Here is a 10,000-nt window from a genome sequence, read left to right on the forward strand (position 1 = left end):
TTGTCGTTGTTGTTGATGTTATCATTATAACTATTATTAACACTAGTAGTAGCATCATTACATTACTATTACCATTATTATCATCCCTATTGTCATCCTTACAATTATCATTACCATGATCACTTTTTTTAGTATAGTTACATTATTGTAAAATATTAGTATCATTATTAGTATTAGTATTATTATCATCATCATTATTAGTATTATTATCATCATCATTACTATTATCATCAGTATTATAATAATTATCTTTATTATTCTTATGATCATTATCATTATTATCACTTTCATTTTTATTGGTATCATTACTATCACATGTTACAATAAACAATAACAATAAACTACTATCTAGCACTATGAAATAAAGTGACAAAAAGGTATACAGACAAGCGAACAAAAGAATTAAATGAACGAAAAGAAAAGAAAAGAAAAAATGAAACTGATGTTGCCATCATTAATTCGTAATGTTGCACCTTCTGTTGTTGGGAAATCCGCGGCCGTTAACAAGACAACTTTGGAAGCAAATTGTTTCGTTCGAATTATCATGGTTTCGTCCGTGTCAAATCTACTGTTATATTGAATTTCATCAGATAACAGAGGAAAGATAAAAATAGCAACATCTGGCATCGATTTGGATAAGAAAAGACAAAAAAAAAAAAAAAAAAAAAAAAAACGCCTTTAAGTAACATCGCCATAAGGATGAAATTGCTACATCATGTTATCAGTGCTTGTTATTCATAGCTACAGAACAAGGAATGTCATTGTATTATCATTTCACTGCTTTTGTTATCACTATGTTATTTATTATCATTATCACTGGTTGTAGTAGAAACAATAACAATAAGATCGGTATTAGTAGTATTATCATTACAGCAACAATAGTTATTATTATTATTATTACCACTGCTTCTACTACTACTAATAATAATTATTCTCATTAACATTATTATTATCATTATTCTCATTAACATCATTACTGTCATAATTATCATTATTATGATTGTTATATCATTTACAATAATAACTAGAAAGACAATAAAAAATAATAACTATTATCATTACCAATGATATTATTATAATGATTATTGTTATTATCATCTTTATCATCTTTTAATCATCATTATTATCATTATCATTATTATCATTATTATTATTATCATTATTATTATTATTATGTTGATGATAGTAATAATAATGAAATTATCATGATATTGATAATATATTTTTTGTTATTTTCACATTATCAATATTCTTATTAGTATCATAATCTTATCACTAGCATTATTATCGTTACCATCATCATCATCATTATCATCATTACTATGTTATAATCATTACTATTAATACTATCAGTAATATTTTTGCTGTTATTTATTATATAATAATAATTATTTTTATCATTATCATTACTATTATTATCATTATCATTATCATTATTATAATCATTATTATTATCATCATAATTTGTGTTATTGTTGCGATTGTTAACATCATTAGTATCATTATAATTATTATCATTATTTCTCTTATTCTTGTCACTATCGGTATTATCCTTAATCTTGTTGTTATTATCATTATTATCATTATTCTTTTTGTTATTATAATTATAATCATTGCTGTCATTGTCATTATCATCATACTTATTATTATCATTATTATTTTTGTTGTTGTTATTAATACCGTTATTATTGCTATTATTATTATCATTATTATCACCCTTATGAGCCTTATTACCATTATCAAAAAGTATATATATTTTCATTATTATTATATTTATCATTATAAGTATCATTTATTGTTGTTGTTCATTATACTCTAGCCCATATAATTCTTATTTCACATAAAATATCGCAAATCATATTCCTCATTATATTCACTGTACCATATACAACACATACTGTTTATGAGCATCCAAAAGGGGTTTAAATGTTTTATCAATGAGTATCGATATATTCAGCTTAATGCACTCTACCACATGATTGTTTTCCATGAAAGTGAAGATATCGATGATTATGTTTGATATGAAAGCTTGAATGAACAAAATGTTTAATAAATATAATTGGTCTGAGACCTTCCTTTTGAGCGAGCATACCTTTATATTACATATAGTATATCATGTACTTCATTTCACTTACTGTGCTTCATATATTTCTCATAAACTTGGATCTAGCTGCCTGCCTTTCTCTCTCTCTCTCTCTCTCTCTCTCTCTCTCTCTCTCTCTCTCTCTCTCTCTCTCTCTCTCTATCTATCTATCTCTCTCTATCTCTGTCTCTCTCTCTCTCTCTCTCTCTCTCTCTCTCTCTCTCTCTCTCTCTCTCTCTCTCTCTCTCTCTCTCTCTCTCTCTCTCTCTCTCTATTTCTCTCTCTCTCTCTCTCTCTCTCTCTCTCTTCTCTCTCTCTCTCTCTCTCTCTCTCTCTCTCTCTCTCTCTCTCTCTCTCTCTCTTCTTCTCTCTCTCTCTCTCTCTCTCTCTCTCTCTCTCTCTCTCTCTCTCTCTCTCTCTCTCTCTCTCTCTCTCTCTCTCTCCTCTCTCTATCTCTCTTTCTCTCTCTCTCAAGGTACAACTAGTGTACTTGAGCCTCTAAGAATATTGATTATTTTCGTTAATATCCAGGAGGTCTTTTGTCTCTGTGTGCGGGGGCGGGGGATGGCTACGGTAATCTTTGGAGTCATATCTTTCGCAATTTGTATTCATTTTTTTCTCTCTCTTTTCTTCTTCTTTGCTTTCCTTTTTTTTTAGGGTTTTGATTGTCTGTGTTTATGTGTGTGTACAATTACTTGTTTGTTTGTGTGTATGATAGTATGTGTGTGTTTTTTATGTGTGTGTGTGTGCGTGTGTGTGTGTGTGTGTGTGTTTATGTGTGTATGTGTGTGTCTGTGTGTGTGTTTCTGTGTGTGTGTGTTTATTCTTTATCATATTGATCATCTAGTACTCTTACATTCTCACTAAAAGTAGATACTGAATCAATTCCTCCCTGTGAAGCCCAAGATCCATCCTTTCTCTGATACGAATGTTTGTCACATGCTTTTTCCCCTTCAGTCAGCTCTCACACCTTTTATCTCCCATCATTAATGTTCCTCCCTGTCCCCTGTGCCCTCCCTAGGATCACGTATCACTCCCCTCGCCCTTCCCCATTACCGCGTGTCACTCCCCTCGCCCCTCCCCTCAGCCAAGTTTCCCCTCTCTGCGCCTCCCGTGAAGAAGCTGGTGATGCGACGACAACGAGCATTAACGAGGCCACTTACCGTCCATCCAATAGTTGAGGGACATTCTAGGCGGTTGGAGGCGGAGGAGGCAGTCGAGGGAGGCTTTGGTTAATGTCTCCTGAGGGGCTTCCGCCTCTTCTTCATCGCTTCCTTCTCCTCCTCCTCTTTTTCTTCTTCTCTTGCCGCCTCCTTCCTTATTTGGAAGGGGTTGAGTTCCCTCGGAGATATTTTTCCTTGTCGAGGGCGCTGCGTTGAGGGCATCGGAGCCGTGTTGGATTTTCTCGCCTGAGCGTATCCTCGAGCTTCTGGCGTGAGAATGCGTAAACATCACCAGCGACAGCTTGGCCCGTCTTCTCTCCCAAGTATCCGCTGTCACGAGCCATTGTTTCAACAAGGACGTTACATCCACGACCACATACCTCGACTCTCTGATCTCATTTCGTTCAAACTCTCCCCGTTCTCGACCCGGACTGTACTTAGACCTGTTCGTGTGTTCGTGATATTGTTGTTTTCTGTCACTGAAGGACTTTCTGCAGATGGAGACGTTCAGCTGAAAGGTGGCGACCCCGAACACAGGGAAGTTGTAGTCGGTCTTGGGTTTGTAGAGGCTGGACGCGAGCCTGAACCGATGCCAAGGCGAGGTCGGGCAAGAAGCTGGACTTCCGTTCGATAATGATGGGCGCCCTGGGTATAGTTCCTTTGAGAAATTGCTCCATAGATAAAACGCATCTGGAAAAACTTTTGAGCTCCTCTCGCGGTCATAATCTGGTTCATGAATCAAATCTTCCGGATCTTTGGAACAGATCTGTTCTCGGGACGGTTCCTTGAGCCCGTCATCAGGTAAACGACCCGACGATGGGTCACTGGAGGCCGCAGGCGGGACCGGAACCGCAGGATCCGCGCCCCACAGCCGCCGTAGCTTTTCCATGGCGTCCCACACGTCGTCGGTTCTGTCTCGCGGGAGCGCGGAACACACTTCCGCTTTAGCTTCCTCCTGCATGGTGTTCGACAAAACCTGGCCTCCGAACTTAATGCTGATTTGCTCGTCTCGACTCTCTGGGTTCTCGAAGACGTCTGCGTCCACTAGCGTCGCCGTCAGGAAGGGCGCCGCTGTGTGGTCTCCTTCCTCAGGCAGCCACCAGCAGGGGACCGACACCTCGCCTGAACCGAGGGTAAAGTCCATACTGAAAATGTCTTCGATTTTCCCTTCGGCGATTGGCCTTTTCGCGCTCCTTCGTCTTTTCCCAGATTGTGGCTTTTCATATCGATCTCCCTCCTCCTCCTCCTCCTTCTCGCCCCGACTACTCGATGGCCAATTACCTCCTGATAGGTCGTTTTCGCCCGCTTCCGAACGAGCCCGTCTCGCGTCCCCATCCTTGCCGGCGGCCGACGTCTCGTTGGCTTTCGCCGAGCCTTCCTCGGGCGAGTGGATCGCGTACGTGGCCGCCAGGACGTACTCGAAGGGTAGGAGCTCCTTGCTCCTTTTGGGTTCGCCGGAGCTCCCTTTCATCTCCTCCCGGCGGCGCCCCCTCATCGATGAGGCGTTCGCCGGCAGATCAGGTCCTTTCCGCCGCCGCTCCCCCGAGGCCTCACCTCCAATATCCGTGACCTCCTCACTAATCACGGAGTCATGATTGCCCCAATCGTCTGGAGGGCGCAGCAGTCGATACTCCGCGTGCACTCGTGGGCGGAGCGAATCCAGGGCGATCAGCTTCTCCTCTCGGGGCTTCCAGGCCTGGCACGTGGCGGCCGAGTAGAGCAAAAAGGCCAGCAACGTCGCGGCCCTTGTCTTCATCCTTGTCATCCTCCTCGTCGTCGTCGTCATCATCGTCGCCGTCGTATGTGTCCTGGAGCGAACGCAACCTTCTGCCGTTGGTCATCTGCCGCGCATGCTGTCCTGGGGCTCGGCCGGCGTGTGTGGGGGGGTCACAGGGGGGACGGTTGGTGAACGGGAATGCGAGGTAGGTTGGTGTTCACCGCTGGAACGTAAGGCGCATGTCCGGAGGTCGTGGATTTCTCAGATGGCACCGAATCCTCTGATGTGAAAAGGAAACTTGAAAATAATCGAAACGAAACTTTGATTTCGCACTTTCACATTTAGAATTTCCAATTCGCTTGGATTATAAAACTACAGTATACATAATAAGCTCGGGATACACTTTAATCTTATGGTATTTCATTATTATTTATATACTTATCTACTTCCTTATCTTAGCAGCACTTCACTTTTAGTAAATCTTCAGTGGAAAACACACTGCTTTTAGTATTATCACTTTCAGAAACTTTCATATATCTAAATCATCTATAACACTGCACTACATTAATACTTAGTATAATGCACTTAGATTATTGAATACACTTGGTTTCTACCCTTATTCACTACAGCAGCAACCATGTATAATCACTCTCAAAGTTATTATTTGACAGAAATACACTTGCACAGATCTTCTCAAAACAACAAGAGCACGAGTTCATTTCAATCGTCGCTCGCTTCCTTCAAAATCTAAAATAGCAACACAACGTCTTGATTTAGAATTACCTGAGAACTTATTCCCTTATTAAAACATGTAGGCTGGGTATCTTTTTTTATTATTATTATCCCTTCCTCATCACCTCTTCTTCCTTTTTGTCATCACTTTGTTCTGCATTTCTATTCTCTCTCTTTTCGTTTTGTTTTATATCCTCTCCTCTCTGTCTCTCTCTTTTTCTCTCTTTTTTTTTTCTCTCTCACGGCAAGTCCACGGGTGTCCGGGTCTTCTGGAAAGAAAATAAAAAGTGACATTTAATCAAAGTGTCGAAGGACGTGCCATTTCCCGGCGCCAGGAAATTTCATTATAATCTTCAAGAGGAAAAAGACATGATTTTTTTTTTTTTCTTATGTCTCTTTCTTTCTTTCTTTTCGTTATCTCTCTATTTTCCCGCTTATTTCCATTGTTTTTTTGTTTCTCTTCTTTCTTTCCTTCTTGCTCTCTTTATATATTTTTGTATGTATGTCTATCTTTCTGTCTACCTATCTATCTATCTTATATCTCTCACTCTCTTTTTCTCTCTTCTATCTTTCTGTCTACCTATCTATCTATCTTCTCGTCTCTCTCAGTCTATATGCGTGTGTGTATGTGTATGTATATATATATATATATATATATATATATATATATATATATATATATATATATATATATATAAAGATAGATAGATAGATATGTGTATATATATGTATATATATCCATATATCCATATATATATATAAATATATATATATATATATTTATATATATATATATATATATATATATATATATATGTCTTCTCCCTCTCTCTCTCTTTCTCTCTTCTTCTATTTTTCTATCTACCTATATATCTGTCTTGTCGTCTCTCTCTATCTATATGCATGTGCATGTGTATGTGTATGTATGTATATGTGTGTATATGTATATGATATATGATATATATATATATATATATATATATATATATATATATATCTGTCTGTCTGTCTTGTCGTCTCTCTCTCTCTCTCTCTCTCTCTCTCTCTCTCTCTCTCTCTCTCTCTCTCTCTCTCTCTCTCTCTCTCTCTCTCTCTCTCTATCTATCTATCTATCTATCTATCCCTCTCTCTTCGTTGGACATTCATTTCTGATTCCACTGTCCACAAAAACAAAATCTATGAATACACATTTCCCCTTTGGTATTTTCATATCTAAAAGTTATGAATATCATTTACCGATTCTGTGACCAGACTCCGATAAAGCTAATTAATAGAACACACACCTATGACACCTCTCACTTCCTGGGAACTAATTGCCTCCTAATTACAGGTAAGACGAGTTGATTGTCAGCCATTAATAGGATCTCAATTATATTCCATAACATCGTGCAGCTGGCAACTCGAGACTCTTCACAAACAACGTAATGAGACGTTTTCTGATAATATCTAATCGATAAGAGAGATAAGGGTGATCAAGGAGAACGTCTATTCAAGGAGGAAGTTATAATATGGGAGAGTAAGGTTGCCATAATTTTTTTTTTTTTTTTTTTGTCAGTGTATGTATAAGATTATTATGTTGGACAAAGGTAGTGAGGGGGGTTTAGTGAGAGAGAATAAGAAAGGATAGAAGTGAGGAGGAGAGAAAGAGGAGAGAGGCAGAGAGATTGAACTCAGTAAAGATGATAGAGACAGTCAGTCAGTCAGTCAGTCAGTTAATCAGTCAGTCAGTCAGTCAGTCAGTCAGTCAGTCAGTCAGTCAGTCAGTCAGTCAGTCAGTCAGTCAGTTAGTCAGTCAGTCAGTCAGAGAGAGAGAGAGAGAGAGAGAGAGAGAGAGAGAGAGAGAGAGAGAGAGAGAGAGAGATAAACATTCGTACAGAAGAAGACAGATATTGTGAGATTGGGAGAAATAAAAATATAGAGAGAAAATAAAAGTGAAATAAAGTAAGCAAGTAAAAAAAAAAAAAAAAAAAAAAAAAAAAAAACAAGACAAACACTGACAAACAAGCATCCACAAACAACCTTACGAATGAAAAAAAAAAAAAAACTATTTTGCATTTACCTATTTTTTTCTCCTTCTTTTTTTCTTTTTTTTTTTTTTTTTTACATCGATCGCACTGCTCATTAATCAAGGGGGCAACTTACCAGATACTTGATACCTCAGTCAATAGGTCTTTGATCAAGAGATCGTAATAAGTGGTTCATTAATAACTGAGCGAGGCTTCCCTTGCTCCGGATCGAGCTGTCATTTGTTCTGTTGCTGTTATTATCATTATCATTATTGTTATTATTATGATTATTATTATTATCATTGTCATTATTTTTATTATTATTATCATTATTGTTATTATTATGATTATTATTATTATCATTGTTATTATTATTAGTATCATTATCATTATTGTTATTATTATGATTATTATTATTATCATTGTCATTATTTTTATTATTATTATCATTATTGTTATTATTATGATTATTATTATTATCATTGTTATTATTATTAGTATCATTATCATTATTGTTATTATTATGATTATTATTATTATCATTGTCATTATTGTTATTATCATTATCATTATTGTTATTATTATGATTATTATTATCATCATTGTTATTATTATTATCATCATTATCATTATTGTTATTATTATGATTATTATTATTATCATTGTTATTATTATTAGTATCATTATCATTATTGTTATTATTATGATTGTTATTATCATCATTGTTATTATTATTATCATCATTATCATTATTGTTATTATTATGATTATTATTATTATCATTGTCATTATTATTATTATCATTATCTTTATTGTTGTTATTATGATTATTATTATTATCATTGTCATTATTATTATTATCATTATCGTTATTGTTATTATTATGATTATTATTATTATCATTGTCATTTTTATTAGTATCATTATCATTATTGTTGTTATTATGATTATTATTATTATCATTGTCATTATTATTAGTATCATTATCATTATTGTTAATATTATGATTATAGTTATTATCATTGTCATTATTATTAGTATCATTATCATTATTGTTATTATTATGATTATTATTATTATCATTGTCATTATTATTATTATCATTATCTTTATTGTTGTTATTATGTTTATTATTATTATCATTGTCATTATTATTAGTAGCATTATCATTATTGTTATTATTATGATTATTATTATTATCATTGTCATTATTATTATTATCATTATCATTATTGTTATTATTATGATTATTGTTATTATCATTGTCATTATTATTAGTATCATTATCATTATTGTTATTCTTATGATTATTATTATTATCATTGTCATTATTATTATTATCATTATCATTATTGTTATTATTATGATTATTCTTATTATCATTGTCATTATTATTAGTATCATTATCATTATTGTTATTATTATGATTATTATTATTATCATTGTCATTATTAGTATCATTATCATTATTGTTATTATTATTATCATTATTATTATTATTATTATCATTATTATTATCATTATTATTATCATCATCATTGTTGTTGTTGCTATTGCTGTTGGTTTTATCATTATTACTATTACCATTATCATTTTTATTATTGTTTGTATGATTACCATTATCGGTATTGTATTACTATTAATATTATTGCTATTATTATTATTATTATTATTATCATTATTATAGTTACTATTTTTATCATTATTATTACCACTGTCATTATCATTATGGTTATTATCAATATATATTTATATTATTATTATCATTATTATTGTTATTATTTTTATAATTATTATTATTATGATTAGTGGTAGTAGATTAGTATTATTATCATAACCATTATCATTATTAAGATCATTTTAAATTTTATTATCATTATTACTATTATTAATATTGTTGTTATTTTTCATGTTTTCACTATTACTTTTTCTATTATCATTATAATTATTTTACTTTTATTATTATTATTATTATTATTGCTATAATTTTTACTATTATTATTTTTATTATCATTATAACTATCGTTCTTACTAATAGTACTATCATCATTATTGTTATATTGTAATTGCCATCAGTACTATTGCAATTATCGGTTTCCTTTTTGTCACTGAGCCCAGCAATAGATTGTTACTTTTTTAATTTCATACTTTATCTATCCATCTATCTCTCCGTCAATTTATAAATCTATCTGTCTGTTTATCAATTTAGTATAATTTCCTCTCTCATCTTATATATATATTTTTTTTTTCTTAAATCCATATAAACATAAAGTTCTTTTCTTCCCTTCTTCTTCTTCGA

General features: G+C 33.6%; 1 long non-coding RNA gene across 1 annotated transcript in view; it reads right to left on the reverse strand.

Annotated features, from left to right (window-relative positions):
* Positions 1-5,913: 5,913 nt before the first annotated feature.
* LOC125024580 overlaps positions 5,914-10,000 on the reverse strand; it is an 87,378-nt gene continuing 83,291 nt past the window's right edge. The window contains exon 2 of the long non-coding RNA XR_007114774.1: positions 5,914-5,964. This is a non-coding gene — a long non-coding RNA (uncharacterized LOC125024580). The remainder of the gene's footprint in view (positions 5,965-10,000) is intronic.

Source organism: Penaeus chinensis, chromosome 43 (genome assembly GCF_019202785.1).
Source record: "Penaeus chinensis breed Huanghai No. 1 chromosome 43, ASM1920278v2, whole genome shotgun sequence".
Lineage (NCBI taxonomy): Eukaryota > Metazoa > Arthropoda > Malacostraca > Decapoda > Penaeidae > Penaeus > Penaeus chinensis.